Source organism: Rhinoderma darwinii, chromosome 1 (genome assembly GCF_050947455.1).
Source record: "Rhinoderma darwinii isolate aRhiDar2 chromosome 1, aRhiDar2.hap1, whole genome shotgun sequence".
Taxonomy (NCBI): domain Eukaryota; kingdom Metazoa; phylum Chordata; class Amphibia; order Anura; family Rhinodermatidae; genus Rhinoderma; species Rhinoderma darwinii.
This window is the reverse complement of record NC_134687.1, coordinates 351,352,523-351,376,935: the sequence shown is the minus strand read 5'-3', so window position 1 is coordinate 351,376,935 and position 24,413 is coordinate 351,352,523. Positions and strand designations below refer to the sequence as shown.

General features: G+C 41.1%; 1 protein-coding gene across 10 annotated transcripts in view; it reads left to right on the top strand.

Annotated features, from left to right (window-relative positions):
- The window catches only part of LINGO2 (leucine rich repeat and Ig domain containing 2), a 1,254,957-nt gene that overhangs the window by 1,212,532 nt on the left and 18,012 nt on the right, over window positions 1-24,413 (top strand). The window lies entirely within an intron of this gene.

Sequence of the window (24,413 nt, the reverse complement as noted above, 5' to 3'; positions counted from 1 at the left end):
GTTAGTGAAAAAATTTGGTCGATAAATTCAATATTTATTTGTAAAAAAACAAGATTTGGAGAAAATTTGCAAAAATTCACATGAGCCCGCTCCATACATAACCCCCCACACCACGACATGCTATTAAGTAGTGGTGCGTGAAGGGGTTAATGCGTAGCAGATGGTGCAGAGTGAAAATTTTCATTTTTCACTGATATGACATTTTATTGCACTATATGTTATGCCCAGTTTGTGCCACTGAAGACAAATACCTCATAAAATATTAACTGGGTTCTCCTGGGTATGGCAATGCCATATCAGTGGACGTAAACTGGTGTTTGGGCACACTGTAGGGCTCAGAAGGGAGGGAGTGGCATTTGGCTTTTGGAGCGCAGATTTTGCTTGGTAATAGTTCTGTTTGGGGTTTTGCTGGTATTTCAGTTTATAATGTGGGGGCATATGTAAGCTGTGCAGAGTACATCAGGGCATAATAAGAGGGTATAATAACGGGGTAAATAAATAATAATCTGCAGTTGTGTGGCCAGTGTTGCACTGGTAAATCCGCTTATCCGCTTTTGGACACTCTGCACATTTTGCGTCGCCATATTCTGAGAGCCAGAACTTCTTTATTTTTTCTCCACCAGAGCTGCGTGAGGGCTCATTTGTTGCGGGACAATCTGTAGTTTTCATTGGTACCATTTTGGGGTACATGCGATTTTTTTGATCACTTTTTATTCCATTTTTTGGCAAGCAAGGTGACAAAAAAACATCAATTCTGACAAAGTTTTTTATTATTTTTTTTATGGCGTTCACCCTGGGCTATAAATTACCATTTTACTTTATTCTGCGGGTCTATACGATTACGGCAATACCATATGTATATAGTTTTTTTTATGTTTTGCAGCGTTTGCGCAATAAAATCAATTATTTAGAAAATAATTTATTTTTTTGTGTCACCATATTCTGAGCGCCATAACGTTTTTATTTTTCAGTCAAAAAAACTGTATAAGGGCTTGTTTTTTGCAGGACGGGTTGTAGTTTTTATTGGTACCATTTTGGCGTACATGCGACGTTTTGATCACTTTTTATTGTATATTTTGGGAGGGGTGGTGACCAAAAAATAGTGATTCTAGCATTGTTTTTTTACCTATTTTTCTTGCAGTGTTCACCGTGCGGGAAAAATAATATTATAGTTTTATAGTTGGGGTCATTATGAACGCAGTGATACCAGATATGTGTACTTTATACGGAGGGCGCCACGAGGGGGGGCACAAGGGGGGTGCGGGAGCCGCAAAAAGAATGTGCCTGGAGATTTTCTAAAACCATAAAATAACGTAATTTATTTTATGATTTTAGATATGCCAGTGTTCCCAGGCACTAAATAGTTTAAACTGTGTACTTACCAGTCACCCCTGTCCTGTGGCTTCTTTCTTCTCCTCCCCAGTGTTCCGCTTCTGTGTGTCTGCTGCACTCTGCTCCATTGCTGCAGGCAGACTGCTGCGCAGGCAGCGTCGTTGCAGGAAGGCGTGGCTGGCAATTAATTTATCCAATTACTTTTGAGCCCCTGAAATGAGGAGGCTGTGTAGAAAAATGGTTGCAATTCCTAAACGTTTCACAGGATATTTCTGTTCAACCCCTTGAATTATACCTGAAAGTCTAACACTTCAATAGCATCTCTGTTGTTTCATTTCAAATCCAATATGGTGTCATGCGGAGCCCAAATCATGAAAATTGTGTCACTGTCCAAATAATTCTGGACCTAACTGTACATCCTATAAAGGAACTTTCTTATCTGAATATGAAATATGGAATAGAGGACCATGTCTGCATTGTTGTAATATTTTTATATTATTGCAGTGGAATAACTTCTCCAGAAACAGTGGTGAAAGAGGAGCACCAGTGCCAAACCACCCTTTGCCATAGTGCAAAATAAGTGAACTACTGCTGGTATAAGATTGAGTAAGGGGGAACCTAAAAGCAAGGAAAGAAGAGAGGCTCCTGATGGTAGGCTGATGTAAGATTGAGTAAGGGGGATCCTAAAAGCATGGAAAGAAGAGAGGCTCCTGATGGTAGGCTGATGTAAGATTGAGTAAGGGGGAACCTAAAAGCATGGAAAGAAGAGAGGCTCCTGATGGTAGGCTGATGTAAGATTGAGTAAGGGTATGTTCACACGCTGAGCCAAAAACGTCTGAAAATACGGAGCTGTTTTCAAGGGTAAACAGCACCTGATTTTCAGACGTTCTTTGAGCAACTCACGTTATTCGCGGCGTTTTTTGCGCCGTTTTCGCGGCGTTTTCGTGCCGTTTTTGGAGCTGTTTTCAATAGAGTCTATGAGAAAACGGCTCCAAAAACGTCCCAAGAAGTGTCCTGCACTTCTTTTGACGAGGCTGTAATTTTACGCGTCGTCTTTTGACAGCTGTCAAACGACGATGCGTAAATTACAGGTTGTCTGCACAGTACGTCGGCAAACCCATTCAAATGAATGGGCAGATGTTTGCCGACGTATTGGAGCCGTATTTTCAGACGTAAAACAAGGCATAATACGCCTCGTTTACGTCTGAAAATAGGTCGTGTGAACCCAGCCTTAGGGGGAACCAAAAACCATGGAAAGATGAGTGGCTCCTGATGGTAGGCTGATGTAAGATTGAGTAAGGGGGAACCTAAAAGCATGGAAAGAAGAGAGGCTCCTGATGGTAGGCTGATGTAAGATTGAGTAATGGGGAACCTAAAAGCATGGAAAGAAGAGTGGCTCCTGATGGTAGGCTGATGTAAGATTGAGTAAGGGGGAAGCTAAAAGCATGGAAAGAAGAGAGGCTCCTGATGGTAGGGTGATGTAAGATTGAGTAAGGGGGAAGCTAAAAGCATGGAAAGAAGAGAGGCTCCTGATGGTAGACTGGTGTAAGATTGAGTAAGGGGGAACCTAAAACCATGGAAAGAAGAGAGGCTCCTGATGGTAGTCTGATGTAAAATTGAGTAAGGGGGAACCTAAAACCATGGAAAGAAGAGAGGCTCCTGATGGTAGACTGGTGTAAGATTGAGTAAGGGGGAACCTAAAACCATGGAAAGAAGAGAGGCTCCTGATGGTAGACTGGTGTAAGATTGAGTAAGGGGGAACCTAAAACCATGGAAAGAAGAGAGGCTCCTGATGGTAGACTGATGTAAGATTGAGTAAGGGGGAACCTAAAACCATGGAAAGAAGAGAGGCTCCTGATGGTAGGCTGATGTAAGATTGAGTAAGGGGGAACCTAAAACCATGGAAAGAAGAGAGGCTCCTGATGGTAGGGTGATAGCAGTTTGGGGAGTTGGCTTTATTATAGTGGCATCCAGGCTGTGACGGTGAGGAGAAGTGGTTAGTCCATCAGCATTTTGTTATGGGGCCCTACCTTCAAAGCATACTACTCTGAGAGAACATAAGCAATGAAGACCCAATGGTCTGTCTTATGATCATCTCTGGGTTCACATTGTACATACTGCACTATAAAAATATTTCTATCCAGTTAAAGAGTCATGATAATACATCATTTTACTGGAGCAAAGCAGAAGGTTTTATATGAAAAATAGCAACACATATCCTTGGCAGCTGCCAACCAATACTGTCGTTATGCCTCTAAAAGTGCTAATTTAAGACATGGAAAACTTTTATTTGTCATATTTAGCAATGCATCATGATGTGAAGAGATGGTAATATGGGATTATTGTTGAAAATTTGCATACTGATGACATTTCTCATGAACTTAAATTATCACCTTCTTTATTAAATGATTTGCAAGTATACAATCCATGATAGGGGATTATCCACATATTCTTGTGTAAGAAACCACTTTTCATTCTAGTTTATTTGTTGTTATTGGAAATCGGAAGCAGAACGCCTCTAAACATCTACCCATTATTTTCAATGGGAAAAATTTAATTCTGTTCCGACGGGCCGTTTTTTTACGCGGCCATTTTGAAAAACGGCGGTGTAAAAAAAACGGCCATGAAAAAGAAGTGCAGGTCACTTCTTGGGACGTCTTTGGAGCCATTTTTCATAGACTCCAGCTCCAAAAACGGCCGTAAAAAACGCAGTGAAAAACGCAGCGAAAAACACGAGTGGCTTAAAAATGGTCTGAAAATCAGGAGCAGTTTTCCCTTGAAAACAGCTCCGTATTTTCAGATGTTTTTGGTTAAGCGTGTGAACATACCCTAATGCTGACCATTGGGAAACACAATTTTACTGTGACCAATGTGCAACCAAAAGTCTCTGTGGAGCTCAAACCATATTCAGTGTGAACAAAACCAAAACAATTGTCCCCTTCCTTCCAAAGCCAGAAGTGAAGAGAGCTCTTCTACCTGAAGGGCTTATTCAGACAAACGTTGAATACGTCCGTGTGATGGCCGTTAAATCAACGGCCGTCACACGCATGCATTTATTTGAATGGGGCTGTAGTTTTAATGGACCGTGTGAAGGGTTCGTTGAGAAATAGAAAATGTAATATTTTCTTCCATTTTCACGGATCCCTCCATAAGCTCAAGTCTATGGGGATCCGTGAAAATGGGACCCGCACGGGGTCAACGCGGACGTGAAAAACGTTTTTCACGTCAGAGTTTCCCCACGTTCGTCTGAATAAACCCTAAGGGTTTCAAGGAGTTTTCCCTGCGTTTATTTGCTGTGATTTTTGTTACTGTGGCAAAACTGCGCCATTTTTCTAAAAAACACGACAAAAAAAAGACTCTTAGGCTACATGCACACGAATTTCCTGCGTATTGTTGTGGTTGTGGTGCGTATTTTCCGCAGTACCTAATAGTGCATTTTTCTATGCGTTTTTTTACGTTTTGATGCGGAAATCGGAGCATTTGTTTTGGTGCGATTTCCCTCTACACTGGGCAGATAGAATTCACAAGTGGAAACGCAAGATAAATTCACATGCTGCAGATTTTAAAATCCGCACCGTCCCGAAAAATACTGTAGCGTCTACATTAGATTTCCTGGAATCTCATTGACTATGCTGGTACTGTATTACGCTGTGGATTTGACGCATTCAAATATGTGCAACAAAACCGCACGTAATACGCATCGTGTGTTTTGAGCTTTAGGCCTTATTCACATGAACGTGTTTAACGTTCGTGATACACGCGTGAAAATCACGCGCGTCGCACGGACCTATGTTAGTCAATAGGGCCGTTCAGACAGTCCGTGATTTTCACGCGGCGTGTGTTCGTTGCGTAAAACTCACGACATGTCCTATACTTGGGCGTTTTTCGCACATCACGCACCCATTGACGTCAATGGGTGCGTGAAAATCACGCGCTGCACCCGGAAGCACTTCCGTGTGTCGCGCGTGATTCGCGCAACTGTAGATCAAGAAATGAAGGGAAAAATAAAAGCACTTCCTTCATTTCTTTTTCTAAACATCAAAACCGCGTGTCATAAGGATGGCATATGCGTGAAAATCATTCAGCCACGCAGCCAACACTGATGACACACGGAACTGCAACGCGCACAAAATGCAGCATTTTTTGCGTGCGCAAAACGCACACGTTCGTGTGAATAAGGCCTTAGGGTCTATTCACACAGTGTGGTCACATCATGGTTTATTGCGGCAATCACTGAAAATTGTGACAGAACGATGCACAGACTTAAAGCTGTTCAAGTTTAGCGAATCATGGAGGGTTGTTGTTTTTTTTTTTGTTCCTTATGATAATTGTAGAAATACTTTTTACACACTTTCTATACATTCACATCTTCATTTTTTAATCCATGAAAAATATATACATAACAATTTTTTTCTCATCAATAATTCCTTTGATAGCTTTACAGATTCTAAAAAAAAAAAAATCTAAATTTGTATTGTTTTGATTCCAATCTCCTATGACTATGATGCACCTCAGAGGGCACATCAAACCCAACAGACCATTGCAATGGTGTGTCGTACTGCCGCTGAGGCCCTAACATTGATATGTACAAAGGTCCATGCTGTTTATCGGATGTGAATCGGTCATAAATATGTCCTAAAATATGATTGGTTTGATAAAATTGGGGAAAAAAACAAACAAAAAAAAATATTATTATTATTATTATTATTATTATTATTAATACTTGTGGCCTTTAAAATCCCCTCCTGGTTTTGCTAAAAAAAAAAAAATCACTTTTTTTTAAGGATTCTGTCTAGATTTTTAGGATGGATGGTAATTGTCTACATAATGCCGTAAAAGCATATATTATTAATTATGTTTTCCATGTTAAATATAGCCTGGGTAGTGTTGTAAAACGCTGTGTACATCCATATTTTATCACTTGTAGTTGTGAGATTTCAGCAGTGTATATTTAATGGAGTGGTCAAGTTTCATTAGCGTCTGCCAAATTAATCCTATTTACCGATTACAAGTCAAGCAACTGTATTCAGAAGACTTCATGCCAATATGAATCTTGTCACTATTTTATGGTGAGATTTGTTAATGGGATTGATTTCTTCAATATGGGAAATTGAGATAAGTGTTATAATATTCTGTTCTATCAGATACCTGATAATGAGCTAGGGTGACGGCACTGTATATCTCAACGCCCTGATTTATATATCCATTGCCTCTGTTCACACTTTTTGGTAGAGCATAATTGAAAGGCATTGAACATTAGCACTGATGACTTTAGTCAGATTGGCGTCTGGGCATAAGCGCGCGCAGGGGTCTGATGATGATGGTGGTGTTGGGGAGGGGTAGGGGGCCCAAGCTGAATTCTTGCACCCGGGCCCATGAGCCTTTAGCTACGCCCCTGGTCAGATAGGTACGCTATGAGATTTAAAAAAAAGAAAGCCGCTGTATCGTCTTAGTGGTTCTATAAGACTTAAAGAGACAGTAAGTCTAAAATCGATCTTATCTCTTGTTTAGAAGTTGAATAAAATCTAGTGTTCTCTGTAAGCAGCCATTTCAGCCTGATTATAATATTATGGATTAGTGATCAGGATCACGATTTACATGTACATATGTGTAAACAATATTAGGCAGTTTTTTGTTTTTTTTGAACCTGCAGATGTTAGGTGTAGTGCCCTTAGGTCAGGATCACACACACACAGTTTTGGTGCCGTTTTTGTGACAGTTTTTGGCTCCGTATTTTGAGCCAAATACAGAAGTGGACCCAAAAGGAAGGAAAGGTAGAAAGAAAAGACTGATGTATCACCTTTCTTTTATGTCCACTTCTGGGTTTGACTCAAAAAAATTAACAAAAAACTACCACAAAACTGCACCAAAGCTGTGTGTGTGATCCTGGCCTTAAAGGAGCCTTTTTTACTTAAGATAGGTAAAGTAGGTTCACATGTAATATCAGTAATACACTGTATATTAGGAAAAAAAAAGGTGACACGGATAGATGATAGTTTATCCCGCAACACATGAGAGGAGTTGAGCATCTGTATTCAAATAAGACAGCAAGATCATTCTTAGGTCGTCCCTGGGGGCACAGTGAAAATGTGCACAGCCTGCCTCCTAAAGTCTCAGTGACAGCCCGGCACCCCTGATGCTGTGCTAAGTGCCGGTGTGGGATCTTCTGTCCATCGCCTGACAGTGATCGGCTACCAGCCAGGAGAAGTGGGCTGATAAGGCCTTCTGAGATCTTTCCGTACAGTACTGAAGGACAGTGTCTATGAGAAGAGGCGGCAATGTGCTCGGATCACAGCAATCTACATGAGGTAAAGAAAGAGCTCGGAGGCGTACAGCATGACTAAGGACAATTCCTAGAAGATTACAATGATACAAACACTAATGTATTAGAGGAAGTGTACAAGAGAATGTGTGGTAGAGCGCCATGTATTATGAAGGTATTCTTAGTCTTATTTTAAACTGCATTTGTTAGTGATAGATAGATTCGGCGGTGTGATCATTTACATGCATGCTATCGGTTCTGTTTTCTAAATTTTGTGGCAACTGAATAGCAGTGTAGCCTGAATAAAATGGGAATGTCCAAAAGCGGCTGTTATTTGGGAAAATTGGAGCAGCAGTTCAGCATTTCAACAATCAGGAACTCTGAGACAGCTATAGCACATTATATACAGCATCTTGGATCCTATTTGTTCTGCTCTAAAAATAACATCTATATATATATCTGAATAGTATCAAATTTGTTGTTAAAATTTTGGTCTTTTTTGCTTGACTATATTATATAAATATATGAATGGCACATACAAAAAATATGGTGAAATCCTGTTCCTTGTAAAACCCCTTCAAAAAACAAGGGGGCACTCCCTCCGTCTGGAGAAAAAAAGGTTCAACCTGCAGAGGCGACAAGCCTTCTTTACCGTGAGAACTGTGAATCTATGGAATAGCCTACCGCAGGAGCTGGTCACAGCAGGGACAGTAGATGGCTTTAAAAAAGGGTTAGATAATTTCCTAGAACAAAAAAATATTAGCTCCTATGTGTAGAAATTTTTACCTTCCCCTTTCCCATCTCTTGGTTCAACTTAATGGACATGTGTCTTTTTTCAACCGTACAAACTATGTAACTATGTAACTATGTAACTATGTAACTTAGGGTATGTTCACTCGACTTATTTTCGGCCGTTTTTCGGGCCATAAACACCCGAAAAATGGCCGAAAAAATCAGAAGCAGAACGCTTCCAAACATCTTCCCATTGATTTCAATGGGAAAAACTTCATTCTGTTCCGACGGGTCATATTTTTACGCGGCCATTTTTAAAAATGGCCGCTTAAAAAACGACCGTGAAAAAAAGTGCATGTCACTTCTTGAGCCGTTTTTGGAGACGTTTTTCATAGACTCTATAGAAAAACAGCTGCTAAAAAAATGGCTGAAAATCAGGAGCTGTATTCCCTTGAAAACAGCTCCGTATTTTCAGACGTTTTTTAGTAAGCGTGTGAACATACCCTAAGGCCTGTTTTACATGCAGTATTTTGCATCAGTATTTGTAGGCCAAAACCAGGAGTGGGTCCAAAACACATAAGGGTATGTTCACACGCACTGTTTTCAGACGTAATTCGGGCGTTTTACGCCATGAATTACGCCTGAAAAAACGGCTCCATTACGCCTACAAACATCTTTCCATTGCTTTCAATGGGTTTTACGATGTTCTGTTCCCACGAGGTGTAATTTTACGTGTCGCTGTCAAAAGACGGCGCGTAAAAAGACGCCCGCGTCAAAGAAGTGCATGTCACTTTTTGGGACGTTTTTGGAGCTGTTTTTCATTGACTCCATTGAAAAACAGCTCCAATAACATCCGTAAAATACGCCGCGAAACGCAAGTTGTTAAAAAAGTCTGAAAATCAGGAGCTGTTTTCAGGCGAAAACAGCTCCGTAAATTCAAACGTATTTTGCTACTGCGCGTGAACATACCCTTAGACCGGATTCATACGAGCGTGTGCGTTTGCGCGCGCAAAAAACGCTGCATTTTGCGCGCGCAAAAGGCACTTGACAGCTCCGTGTGTCAGCCCCGTATGATGCGCGGCTGCGTGCTTTTCGCGCAGCCACCATCATTATGACACTCCGTTTGGGTGTTTGTAAACAGAAAAGCACGTTGGGTGCGTGATGCGCGAAATACGCCCAAAGCACGGACATGTCGTGACTTTTTCGCAGGGAACTCACGCTGCGTAAAAATCACGCAACTGTCTGCACTGCCCCATAGACTAATGTAGTTCCGTGCGACGAGCGTGAAAATCACGCGCGTTGCACGGACGTATATCCCGTTCGTCTGAATAAGCCCTTAGAGTTACAAATCTATTATACTTTTTATTTGTGTAGGTTTCACTCCAGGTTTTGGCTTCCAAATACTGATCCAAAATACTGCCATGTGAAAGAGGCCTAATATAGATCCGTAATTGCATCAGTATGTCATCAGTATTTCATTAGTATTGCATCAGTATAAGGGCTTGTCCTCACGTAGCGGAATTGCTGCAAATTTTCCGTCTGGAATTGCGGATGGAAAATACGCAGCAGAATACAATAGCAGCAAAGTGGGTGGGATTCAACAAAAAAGTGGACTGAATTTTCTACGTTTTTCAGAGAAGATGTCACCATCTCACAGCATTAAGAAAAACGCAGCAAATTCCACACCATTTTCTGAGGTAAAAAACGCAGTAAATGGTCCGGTTTTTCCGCTGCAGAATTTCTGCTAGTTTCTGCAGAAATTTTCTGCAGCAATTCCGTTACGCGTGAATGAGCCGTTACAGATCCGTAATACTGATGGGCTGTCTACTAGGGAGATAATTGAATTACATAAGACAGCCCATTTGCAATACTGATGTAATATTGATGAAATACGGATGCAATATGGATCAAATATTGATCACATATGGATGTATCCGTATTTTAATCACTCTCCATAGACTTCAATGGGCGTTATCCATCTGCTAAGTAATGAAAGTAGTGCATGCTGCATTTTTTATATACGCACATATTTTATACGCCCATCTGAATAAACTCATAGATTAACATTAGCTCCATATTAGGGACAAGAAAGAAGCGGATTGGAATTCAGATGTAAAATATGCTTTTCTTGCTTGTATTTCCGCGGGGAGGCAGGGACACAGCGTCATACATGACTATGACGCTAGGAGCCCGGCTCCCTGCACTGTGTTCGGTCTGGGAAATGCGGCCGACATGCAGTCCGTATATCACGGATCGAACACAGCCGTGTGAATAAGGCTTAAGGCTGGAGTCACACAAGCATAGTATAAGTGCATTTTAGCACCTGTGTTTCAGATGCAAGTTTCGGTCTCATCGTGGGTCTAATGATCCAAACTAACAGCATCAGAAATTCTGCGGTTGGGCCGGGGCTTGTGAGCATAATATGGTATAATAAATGCACCCATGTAACCCTGGCGTGAAACTGGACTTAGGCTGGATTCACACGCTGTGGTTTTAGCGCATATATGCCACTGCAATACATTACTTTAGAAGCCTGATGTTACAGAGTAGTGACTGGAATTTTATGAAATCATATTAACACACTGCTTATAAAAAAGTTTTTCAAAGTGTATGCTAATATTTTTGAAAACCATGTTCTATTTTTGCTTTTTTATTTGTGTTATTTATTTCGGACGCAGATGCTATTGAACACTATGACAGAACAGGGAGATATCTCCCTGCTCTGCCATAGTCTACTGTACACAGTGGCGTAGTTCTAGGGGTCGCAACGGTCGCAATTGCGACCGCGCCCCTAAGCCTGGGGGGCCTACAGGGCCCCTGTAGCCACACAGCGCTGACCGCGCTGGTCCTGCTTCAGGAATGCTCCTTGCTCCAGCATTCACTCTGCCGTGAGCAGGGAGGTGCGATGTAGTAACGTCATTGCGCCTGTCTGCGCCGAGTCACTCACAGCACAGACTGGAGGGGAAGGATCCCCCACCCGTCGTGAGAACGGGGATAGGTAAGTAATTATGTTGTTATTTTTCTATTAGGCACTATGGGGCATTATACTGGGTAGGGAAGGGGGGCTGATATGGTGGCAACTATAGGAGCATTTTACTATGTGAGGGGCATTATACTGTATGGGCGGCATTATACTGTGGGGACAGCTATGGAGGCATTATACTGTGGGGGCAGCTATGGGAGGCATTATATTGTGGGGCCAGGTATGGGGGCATTATATTGTGGGGGCAGCTATGAATGGCATTATATTGTGTGGGAGCAGCTATGGGGGCATTATACTGTGTGGGGCCGCTATGGGGAGTATTATATGTGGGGGGCAGCTATGGGGGTATTATGCTGCATGGGGCAGCTATGGGGCATTATGCTGTATTGGGGAATTTGTTTGGGCATTGTACTGCATGGGGGCATCTGTGTGGGTATTATACTGTATGGGGCAACTGTGTGGGTATTATACTGTATGGGGCATCTGTGTGGGCATTGTACTGTATGGGGCATCTGTGTGGGCATTATACTGTATCGGGACATTATACTGTATAGTGGCAGCTATGGTGGCATTATACTGTGTGGGGGGCACTATGGGAGCATGATACTGTGTGGGCTGAACCGAGTGTGTATGGGCGGGGATTGGGTGGGATTAAAGGAGTGGCTTAAATTTTTTTTTAAATTGCCGCTGCGCGCAGCATCGATTTGCCCTCTTTCTGATACTTGAAAGTATAGCACTGTCTAAAGGGGGCGCTGTACAGCACTGTATGGGAAGGCTGTATAGCACTGTCTACAGAGGGGGCCCTGTATAGCACTGTCTACAGGGGGGCCTGTATAGCACTGTTTACAGGGGGGTGCTGTATAGCACTGTCTACAGGAGGGGCGCTGTATAGCACTGTCTACAGGAGGGGCGCTGTATAGCACTGTCTACAGGGGGGCTGTATAGCACTGTCTACAGGGGGGCTGTATAGCACTGTCTACCGGGGGGCTGTAGAGCACGGTCTACAGGAGGGGGCTGTATAGCACTGTCTACAGGAGGGGCACTGTATAGCACGGTCTACAGGGGGGGGATGTATGGCACTATTTACAGGGGGCACTATCTACAAGGGCGGGTTGTGTGTGGTACCCAGGGGAGGGGGGCCCAGTCAAAAGTTTGCTATGGGGCCCAGTGTTTCCTAGTTATGCCCCAGGACATTACTTTTATTTTCTATGCAGTACTGTATCACAGTTTTTACAGCAACAATTTGGATAGAGTCACACAGAGTTTTTCATTATGTTTTCGTTGGCTGTTTTTCACAGGTTTTTTTTAAAGTTAAAAATACTGTGGCCAGATGTTACTTTAAAGTCTGTAGTGAAACATGGAAAACTATACAAACAAACCATTTTGGTTCATAGCATTTTTTGAGGTCAATGGTGTCTTGTTTTTTTCATGCACTGGGTTTGGCGTTTTTTTCTGGCTGCTTTATATAGACTTTGATATAGGTCACTAAACAAAAAATGCCACCAAAGTGCTTGTAAAAAAAGTGTGTAAGAAGGAGGCCTGCAATAAACACTTTGTATGTTTACATAAGTTTTTTAGTTACATGTATTTGTATTGCAATAATAGTGCGGCTTATAACCTTAAATGTAGATTTTGAGGGCTTTCAATGACCATCCAATAATCAAAAACATCTGCTTATCACCATCTTTCAGGTCATATTTATTCTGAATTTCACTATATATAATTGAGAATGTGTACGAACACATACAGTGTAAATGTATTTATTGCGGAAAATCTGCAGCGTTATACAGTAGCAGCAGTGTGGGTGAGATTTCAACAAATCTTGTCCCCACACTGCGGAAAAATGCATCCGAAAAAAACACCCATAAATTGACCTGCGGTGCGGTTACTTCCACCGCAGTGTGTCAATTAATGCTGCAGAATCGCAGCTCTTCTGTTGCAGGTTTTGCCATTGAATTCAATGGGGTGCTTAAACCCGCAACAAAGTGGTGTGTGTTGCGATATTTGCGGCGGAATCACAGCATTTCCACTGCAAAAATCGCAAGTAAGAAAAAAAGATAATAAAGTTATACTTAACCAGAATTCCCTGCTTCTTCTCCAGTCCAGTCTCCCCGGATGACATTGCAGGTCATGTGACCGCTGCAGCCACATGGCCTGCAACGTCATCCAGGGAGGCTGGAGCGGATGACAGAGGAGGGAGGGAGGAAGTAAGTGTGTGCAATAATTTACGCAGCGGAATTTACTCCCGAAAAAACACGCCACAGTGTGGTGCGGGATTTCGGACGGAATTCCCTGCGGTGTTCGGGGCGCAGCTTGACGCAGTGTATCCGCCCTGAATATGCCGTGTGTGTTCGTACCCTAAGGGTGTATTCACAAGGTGTGCTTTCCCGCATTTTTTATCGCAGGGCCGAACAGCTCACTAGAAAAAAAATATTGTTTTTACCGTGATACCCGTGCTAACTGCAAAACCGTGGCAAATCGCGGTAAAAATGCATGCGTTTTTCAGTTAGATTTTCTGTCGTGCGGCCAATAATGCGGCAAAACCGTATGGTGTGACTACACCCTAAGGCTGCTTTTCCTATAACTTTAACCCCTTAACGACCGCCAACCGCAGGTGCTTTGTCTACAGCGACGTCTTTTGGCATCGCTGTAGAAGAGGCTGATGAGCGCTCGTGGAACTAACAGCTCCTGATCTTAGGGTAGCCTGCTAAATACAGCTGAGGTCGGAAAACATTCCGACCCCAGCTGTTTAACCCTTTGATCGCTGCGGTCCGTGACCGCGGCATGATCAAAGGGAACTCCCCTCTTTGATCACATTACCGGAAACCCGGTGATGTGATCAAAGACCGGGGAATCCCTGTACAGTCAGCCCTGGGGTCCTAGAAAGGACCCCAGGGCTGTCTGTTCAGTTTGTCTACTGTTAGGGCACACTATGTGCTGCCCTAACAGAACCCTGTGTCATAGTGACACAGTATGATGTATTAGCATACAGGAGTATGCTAATACATTACAAGTAAAAAATAAAGTTATAAATAAAGTTATCCCTTAATGTGTTTAAAAAAATACAAAATACATTAAAGTCCAAAAAAAGTCATTATTTTTCATAAAATCTATTTTATTGCCCCTACATTAAATAAAAACAAAAAACCTACACATATTCGGTATCTACATGACCATAATAACCTAAAGAATTAATATAACAGGTTATTTAGCGTGAAACATGAACGGGATGAAAAATAAACAAGAACAACGATGCCGAGAATCGCTTTTTCCTATTTTCACTCCGTAAAAATATATTTTTTTCTACACCCAAACTGAAAAATGTAGCTGGTCATTTAGGTCTTTTCAGGCCCAGTCATTAAGGGGTTAAGATACTAAAAACAAGGCTTTAGTTACTGTACAGCCCAGTTTGGGTTTTTCCTCCAAGAGAAGGTTGCAGGTGTTGTGAGCACACTATTAACTCAGCTAATGAGCCTCAGCCTGTGACTACCGGTGAACACACACCATTTCACTATTTGCATATTCGCACTTTTTTTCATATTAGTTTTAGAGACTGCAATCTGTAGTCTGACATGGGCTGTTTTCATTGGCTCAGTTTCTTTAACCTTTTTTTCTTTTTTGCAGAAGATGCTGAATTTGAGTAGGAGGATAAACTTGTATTTCCGAACTCTTTAAATCAATTATTATTAGTTGCTGAATAGTTTTCTACTTGAATGATTTTACTGTTATGGTCACATAACATTTGTCATATGGAGCTGTCAATATCCTTGCAGATCAATAGCTAGTGGGCAGTACAGTAGTAAAAGGAAATAACACAGCCAAAGTGACAGATTTACAGTGTGCTTAGAAAACAGTTCTTTTCCCGATTACAATATTTGGCTTTTCAGGGGCAGAAACCTCTTTGGCTATGTTCACACAGTACAGAATTGCCGCAGCCAAATCCGCTGTGGATTATTTAGAAATTAGTGGTAGAAATCCGCAGCTGACACTCTTTTCATTTCTTCAGAGGATTGGCCAGCAGATCTGCACGGGGGAGCATTATTGTAATTCCATTGAGATAATCATCAACTTTTCAGAATATGTAACAATAACGTATATGCTGTGGATTTTAAAACCGGCGGCACATTCATTATTCCGCGCTGATATTTTCTTGAGCGTGTGAATGGGTTATAAAATGCCCTATTACCATGCATTGAATGTGAGCGGATTCTGTCAGAATTTAAACATGCAATTCGCACCTAAATCCTGATAGAATTCTGAAGGTTTAATCATGGTGAGGTTATGGGGAGCAAGGCACATTATTTGCGCAGGGTCTTTCTGCAGTCTGTGTTCTCCTCTGCCCAGGTATGCAGTTTGAAACCTGCTCCTAGTTTCAGACTTTTCTCATGTGGATGTGTCCCTTCCAGTCATACATGCAGGATGGGAGTTCTGTGAGTCCAGGTTCCTGCTGCTTCTGCCCTTCTAGATCTCATGTATCAGCACAGCAAAATTTCTGTACTGCTTTCCCCTTCTACATCCTATGAGCTATCTCTTCTCCCTTGTTCTAATAGACACTGATGCTAAGGAGTGTGTATGATTTCTCCCCCTCTCTCTTCAGAATATCCAGGGGGTTTGTGTGGCACTATCTACAGGGGGCTGTGTATGTGGCGCTATCTACAGCGTGTGCGTGGCGCTTTATAAAGGGGGGACTGTGTGTGTGTGTGTGTGTGTGTGATACTATCTACAGGGGGCTGTGTGTGGCGCCATCTACAGGGGCTGTGTATGATGCTATCTACAGGGGCTGTGTAGGGCGCTATTTACAGGGAGCTATGTCTACAGGGGGCACTGTGTATGTGGTGCTATACTTTACAGTGTTTGACACAATTATATTCAGGGGCGCAGTGTATGGTGCTATTATATTTAGAGATGCAGTCTGTGGCACCATGAGAATTTTTATCTTTGTTCATAGATGTAGAAATGTTGGAAAAGTGAGGAGCCGAAGACATCTAAGTGGCAAATTCTGCAGAAATGGGTCATGGCTGGGAGAAGTCATCATGAGGTCTGGACTGGAAGGAGAAAAAAAACTACTATAATCTGAGAAGACGTCACCTGTGAGTCACTGGATTTATAGACAATTTGTCCCCTCATCTGACATGTTTATTATAGGAAATCCTTGTATTTCACAAAGACGTTGTGCAGTCCAGGACTGATAGACAAATGGGTGTTACCATTTCCCTTGTCAGGAGGATGTGTCTCTGCACAGTGTGATACGGTCAGCGATGGTTGGAGACTGTCAGTATGTAGAGACACAGCCCTTTGACAAGGGGAATCGTAATACCCATTTGTTAATGCTTGCACAAAAAGTTAGTGTTAATAATAGTTACAGTGCGGCGGTGGAAAACGGGGGCCCAAGTTTGGGTAACAGCCCAGGGCCTATGGTCTACTTTATCTGCCACTGTACACAGCCTGTGTAATTCATCCCTTTCAGACTACCATGTGTTCTGTCCTTCCTATTTTCACGCTCACACTGACAACCTGTGTGATCTGTTCTACCTGAAGACTTAGGTGCTCTCCTTCCTCTCCACACTCTGATCTGCCTAGGGCAGAGAGAGTCAACAAAGTCAGAAGCAGTGTGCTGTCGGATCTATGTCAGAATCAGCAGCACAGCCAGCTTTGTACAGAAGGTGCACAGACTAAAGCAGCCCCCCCCCCACAAGAGGCAATCACTGGTTGCTAATGAGGAGCCATAGCTTTCAGGGGCCTAACAAAGGCTGCAAGTCTGCCATGGACATCAGCCTATTAGTATAACACACTCTTCTACAGACGTTTTGCAGTGTATTATTGAAGCGATGTTCAAGTACCATAGTTAGAGTAAAAAAAATGTAAATGAAAGATCAATAATTTATGGTAAAAAAAAAAGTGGAAAAAAAACAAACAAAAACCAGTTTTTTGTTAACAATTTTTTTTTTAATGGAAAAAAAGAGAAAAATAACAACACGTCACTGGATTTACCGTACCCATAAACTATAAAATTATACTAGGGCCATAGCTTACATTCATAACCTAGCTATGACCAGTATGGCTGATCCTTTTTTGAACAAATCAGAAGAAATATTGATGAATCCCACTTACTTATTGTGGGATTTGTCAGGATTCAAGTTCCCGTATTTTTAATGGCAAGAATAACGAAAAAGCGAAAAGAGCCTAAAATGTTGAACATTATCTTTATCTCTCGCTTTATATAAATGTATGTATATTTACATATGTTTATGTGTGTGTGTGTGTGTGTGTGTGTGTGTGTGTGAGTGTGTCCATCAATTAAGTAAATTATTTCTTGAATACAAAAGAAAGCGTCTTGGATCTTGGATGTATTTAGCATTTAATTAGCTTTCTTGTTTTTGACTGGATCCTTAAGATTTACAGCCAACACCGGAACTCTGTTCAATGCACATTTGTCTTATGTAGATTAATCATAACCGCAAAAAGATATTAATGTTTGTGTTTTATCCTCCAACTTTGTTTCCAGTAATCTAACGAAATATGAACGCTGTGAAATCTAATTTATTTGCCTTGGCTAATGAGTTTGCATTAATGGGATAAATTGCAGTGGCTATTTCTTGCATCTGGCGGTTCCGTGATCAGTCTACAGCCTGAAATACTTCAGGGACATGCATATGTATATCAGCCAGGATGGTTCTGCTTGTATATTGCTATATGTGTGGCACTTCCATCAATACTGATGCTTAATGTTTCCCTTTCATTTAAGCTGCATACATGACATTTTAGAGTTGTAGTTAATTGTGAGAACTATTAGTTTGACCTAGTTGAGACAGTAAATTCAATATGCCATTGAGGGCATAAAGATGCTAAACTATTACCTTTTTTCTAGACAAGTTATAATTCTCTTTTTCCTAATGTATTGCATTTGGTCTCCTCCTCTGCACTTATGGGTGGTGCTCATCTGGAACCATTAACCCTCGGGGAAGCTATTAGTAATGATTTAAATAAGGGTAGTACCGTACTTTCCTCAGCTAGTAGCATTGAGCTTAGCAGCACGTGATGGTGTCATAATTAGACTTATTAAGAAGAAGACACCACACTTGTTTCATACAGAATGTAATGAATATAACCGGTTGATGCCCCAAGCTATAACCTCACAGCTAAGTGCCAAACTGCCCCCATATCAACCTTATGTAAACAAAACCTCAGTGGCGAGCCAGCAGATTAGACAATATGGCATGTTTTCTAATATTGTTTTACTGCACACCACTTTTGCATGACAAAATTCTCTCATTAGGCATTGATAAATATGTCACACCCTTCGCCCCATTTGAGAGACATGTGCGTAAAGCTGCCCGTACATATTATATTAATGTCAATCTAATGTGTATGGGCCCTCCTGACTTTCCTTTTACAGCAGATTCCGGGGGAAATTAGAATTGGCTTGTCGGATTTTAAAATGCCAATCCTTTGTTCTTCTGGGATAAAAACTGATGTCAGAGATGTCTGCCAACTGTCACACACTTCCTATTGATTATACTTGCATGTTTATGGGGATGTAGTGGAGGTGGTTGTTGGGCGAACGATGTCTATGATCTTTCTCTATGTACTCAAGATTTCCAAAATAGTTCAGCTCAGCTGCATACAGTACATTGGAAAGTGTTTGTTTACAACCATTGCTCCCATTATAGCTATGTATTCCTTGTCTATAGAAGCAATACATTGGCGATTGATCATTGCCCTGTTTTTATTATTGAATATGCTGAATCCCAGAGAACCCCTTTACACCATTAATACCCATCTTATGTTTTGTTTGTTTTTTGTTCAGAAGCAGCCACTACTTTGCTTGTGTGTTAGGGCCACCATTCTTAATAATCTGAGCGTCATGTAAAGTTAATTAAACCAAATTGGGTCATGGTCTCAGGGGATAAGAACAATTATGCACCAATTACAATCAACCTCATTGATATACACAAAGTATTAATTGGCTCCTGTATTCATTATGAGAGTCACTGGGGATATAGATATGTAACATCAGCTTCTGATATTTCATGATAAATTAAGCATTTATTTAATTGTCTGCTGAATTCTGGCTTATTAGCTACTGTTGTACTTTGTAGGCTGTATGTGTCTTTTGTCAATCACCAAGAAAGAAAATATTATTAACGTTACTATGTCGCTGTCAATTGTACTAAAAAAAAAAAGTAATTTTTTTTAAACCCTTCCTTTAATATAACATCTTTCAGCAGCTGTGTGAAATGCAATAAGTTGGTTTGTAGGTTTAGAATATAATATTCGTTGACAGACAATTTTAATGCTTACATCTGGCAGTTTTATTGACACACTGTGACAGAATGAAATTCTAAAAATGATACATTGGATTACAATGTGTGTCAAATCCTTTGCCTGATTTAAATCTCTAAATCTAGCAATTTCTCTTCACCTGTCGTTCAGGCAAGATATAAGTCCCATTGATTTGAATAGAGGATGTTTCTTCTCTAACAATTTTCGTAGTGTGTTAAATCAGGTAAAATACAAAAAAAAAATCTATATTTTTAGGGTCCACCCTTTAATTCGTATATAGTTTTGCAAAGCATGGCCATGGAGTGATGACATTGGTGTCCTTTAACTTAGTGTCTCACAACTGCTTAAATTATATTTCTATTTATTACATTAAATATTTATCTATCAGCTGACATGTATCCAATTTATGTAATTATGGGTTATTATATATAAACATTCATTCCATGAGTATTGGAATAGATGAAATTCACATCAAGCAACTACTTCTCTTTTTAATTCTTTAAAAACAAATTTAGGTTAGATTATTTTTTAGTGCATCTAAGTTTATATGCTTTCATTGTCAAGTTTATAGGAACATAATGATATCTTCCATCAAGGGAAACCGTGACAAGAAGGCTGGGTTGAAACATTTTTGCTTTTTATACAATAAGTGGCACCATAGGTGTCTAACAGCCACTTATTTCCCTATCTCTATCTTAATCCTAATGGGCATGTTCATAGGGGTGTTGGAAAACATAGTTGTCGGCTGATGGTAACTATCTTGTGCCTATTGCCAATTTTAGTATTAGATAATTAAAATGTCATTGTAAATCAATAATACTTTAGTAACCTTTTTTCTATTTTATAACTCAAATTTTAGTGTGTATAGCATGGAGTGTTCATAGTGAGTACATGGTAAAGTAGTAGTCTGGTTTAGGCAGTTCTATTTAATATTGCAAAATAGCATGAAAGAGCAACCTATTAAAATCAATTGTCTCCAGTGATTTCAATGTGTTTCTCTCAGGTTTTCTAATAAAGAAATTGCTGGTCCTTGAAGTATATGATGTTCTTTAGCAGCTTAGCTCTGACAACACTATTCTCACACTATTCCGGTAGGTGATGAGCATAGTCAGATGGAGTACCCAGCAATAGTATAGAACTTTTGTGGGTGGGAGAAATGTGCAGAAATTCTTTTCTGTTGATAGATGTAATGCCAGTATGGTGTGTTTCACAAACTGAGCAGAACTTTTGTAACCATGTTATTTGTAGTGATACCAGTTTAGAATGTACATTGTTTCTATTGTAGAGACATAATGTAATTTTTATAAATAAACCTGATAGGTAATACACTATAATACTGATTTCCCTTAATAGTGTTCTATGCATTTCCAATTTTCTTCCTGCAAAGCATAGCTGCCAGATAATAAACTACCTGGAGAAATACCAAAAGCTTTTTGCTTGAATTGCTACTCCAGTCATTTCCCCTAAGCTATTGTGTAGCTGTCCAGCATTTAGGGAGTCTGAGGGACTCATGGGATGCCACGGTGATCCGAGAAGGAACAACGCAGGCAAGTAGCTCTCTGTCTCTTTCATCTTCTGCTTGACTTATCCCTCTCACATCTTGGCAGGTGGAATAAGGTGGGAAACTGGTGAGCACTCATAACGGAGAAGAAATGCATTAACCTATAAAAAAAAATAGATACAGGGCAGGTAAGAAACAAGCAAGCATAGGATGCTGACATAGCGAGGTGGAAATATTGAATTAGAATTTTGGAATCGGGACTATAAACCACAGAGCTGGGTTTGAGCAGCAAAGCTGAGTTTATAGTTTAACGCAATGCATTATAACATCACGATGTGTCTTGTGGATTTCTGTAGCGCAGAAGGCAAACCTATTGAAATAGTTTACCATGGAGAGTTATGCTGCACACAGAATGGAAAGAGTTAATGATAAATTTGTCTCTACTACATCTTTAAAAGGGAGGGAAGTTTAATAGAATCAGGTTTGGATATTATGTACACAGTCACCTGGTTAAACAGCTTATTATGTGTTGTATTACCCTACAAAGGCTTCATATACACATGCATCACTTACTGAATTTAAACAAGCATGACCATATGCTCTCTGAGCATGCTGACAAAATAAAAAATAAATTGGAGACATTCCCTGAGGGTATAAGAATGCTGCTGTGACTATGCATGAGTGGGAATTGTATAGCGTCTCTAACAAGCAAAATGGTTTTCCACAAATCAAAAATATAGAATATGTACAAAGATCTTATCAATCCTAAAACATTTGTATTTTAATGAACTTACAAACTGCAGCACCATACATTAATTGTCATTGGCTTCTACATCATTTATTCTATTACTGGATTACATTCTGCATTCACCATATTATGTAATACACTATATATATGCAAAGAACAGGGAAAACAGAAGACAAAGGCTGCTCGAATAAAACCAGATATTCAGGAGGGTGGATCAAATTGCAACGGTGAAATATTTATTAGGAGATGCACACCTCTTAATAAATATGTCGCATCTTTGGGTGTCTGTGCGCCACTGAGTGAAGTCCGCTATAATTGACACCAGCTTCTGGCATAAATGATAGTAAATGCGTTGGGGTCCTTCTGCTGAGTTCCACCTACTTTTTAGAAAAATGTCTGGAATGGTGGAAGTGGCATGGAAAAGTTGTTCAATTACCCCCACAGTGCAAAAAATTTCCTTCACATATAGTCATTATCTTGAACAAGCTCTTGCAAGTAATTGGGTTTAGAGCAATGTCGGAATGGGTTACCTTGGGCCCACCAAAATATAGCAGTTTATAAGGAATAGTATCTACCAACAAATTCTTCCCACCATCAAGTAGTTCTCAAGTGCTGATTTTACGTTCAGGCTCTCCGTATATTTAGTAATAAGAAAAAGATCTGATCACATCCTATGAGATTTGAAAAGCCTTTCTCAAAGCCTTATTTGGGAAAAACTTTATTTCAAAGGCAGGATCTGATCCCGTCAAGGCTCTAAGTATATAGCATCTGCACTAGGCCATAATACGCTTGTGTCCTTGGAGCTATCACTTGAAGTAACATTATGGCACTGTTCTCAACTTTGCTAGCAACTAGAGCGAACTGCAACTTTCATGACCATTGTATTATTATCCCAGCAAATTATGTCAATAAGCACTAAAGTTTTTGCTGAAATTTTGTCTGTCAAGAGGAACTGTTAAGCCTCTGATGACATTAGAATAATGGCAGATCACTAACCTCTCATGATCCTGTCCATTCTCTGTATTGAGCAACACATGATATAAACATATTTATAGTACATAGCACAAGTGTAGACCATAACCGACCTCCTGTTTTGTTGAGTTTGAAGTAGAGGATGCAAAAAAAATTAATGCAATGGGGGGAATTTATTAAGACTGGCATTTCAGACGCCAGTCTTAATCTAAATAGTGCTGGAGATAAATATGCCTAATTTATACTTATGCATCTCTGGCTGTCTGTGCACCAGTCAAATCTACTCCAGCTACGAGCTGGAGTAAAATTGTGCTATAATTTATGCCAGTTTCTGGTGTAAATGATGACAAATGTGCTAAGCCTCCCTATGTTTTAGTAAATCGTCGTAAGCGGCGCAAATGGCTCAAAAGTCACAATTTTTAAATTGCGACTTTTAAGACATTTGTGATTTTCTTGCCACCATAGAACTGTTGCAGAAAGATTAACAAATTCCTCCTTTATACACTTCTCAACATTGAAATTGCAACACCAAGAAGGGCAAGCCGTAAGGTTGTACAAATCGAGCAGGTGTCGGTAAGATCTGCAAATGATAAAATTTTCAAGCGCCTAGCTCCAATCTGGGGCATGTGGGAGGGACTTAAAAGCCAGATTGGAAGCAGTTTTTTAGCCTCATGAAACCTCAAAAATCGGATCAAGTGGCATGGGATGATTGTGCGATAACTCCTGTTCGCCGACTTATCCCCACTTGTCGCAAACTGAGAGGGACAGAATCCTTGAATTGAGAGACCTTGGTTTATCACTCCGGCAGATCGCTACTCGCCTAGCTCGAGATGTCGGCACTGTTCAACGTTGCGTGTCCCGGAGGTTAGGAGAACAACAACGCATGAGAATGAAAGCAAGAGGAGCGCAGAGGCAAACCTCTGCACAGACAGATTGTCTGATTGGAAGAATGGAGCGTAGTCAGGGGCGTAACTAGGAAAGACTGGGCCCCATAGCAAACTTTTGACTGGGGCCCCCCTCCCCTGGGTGTCACACAACCCCCCCTTGTAGATAGTGCCTTTTTTACAGCCCCCCCTGTAGATATCTACAAAGGGGGCTGTATGGCATTATCTACAGAGGGGACTGTACGGCGTTACCTACAGGGGGAGCTGTATGGCGTTATCTACAGGGGGGCTGTATGTCGTTATCTACAGGGGGACTGTATGGCGTTATCTACAGGGGGGCTGTATGGCGTTATCTACAGGGGGGCTGTATGACGTTATCTACGGGGGGGCTGTATGGCGTTCTCTATGGGGGGCTGCATGGCGTTCTCTACAGAGGGGGCTGTATGGCGTTCTCTACAGGGGGGGCTGTATGGCGTTCCCTACAGGGGGGGCTGTATGGCATTCTCTACAGGGGGGGCTGTATGGCGTTCTCTACAGGGGGGGCTGTATACAGCGGGGGCTGTTCTCTACAGCCGCTACGGCTGCTACGGCGGTAGTTAAGCCACTGAGCGTAGTGATCCATTCTGTACTGCAAGTGAAATTGGACATCACATCGCAAGTCTAGGGCGGCAATCAGTGTCGACACAAACCATCAGAAGGTATTTGCACGACATTTA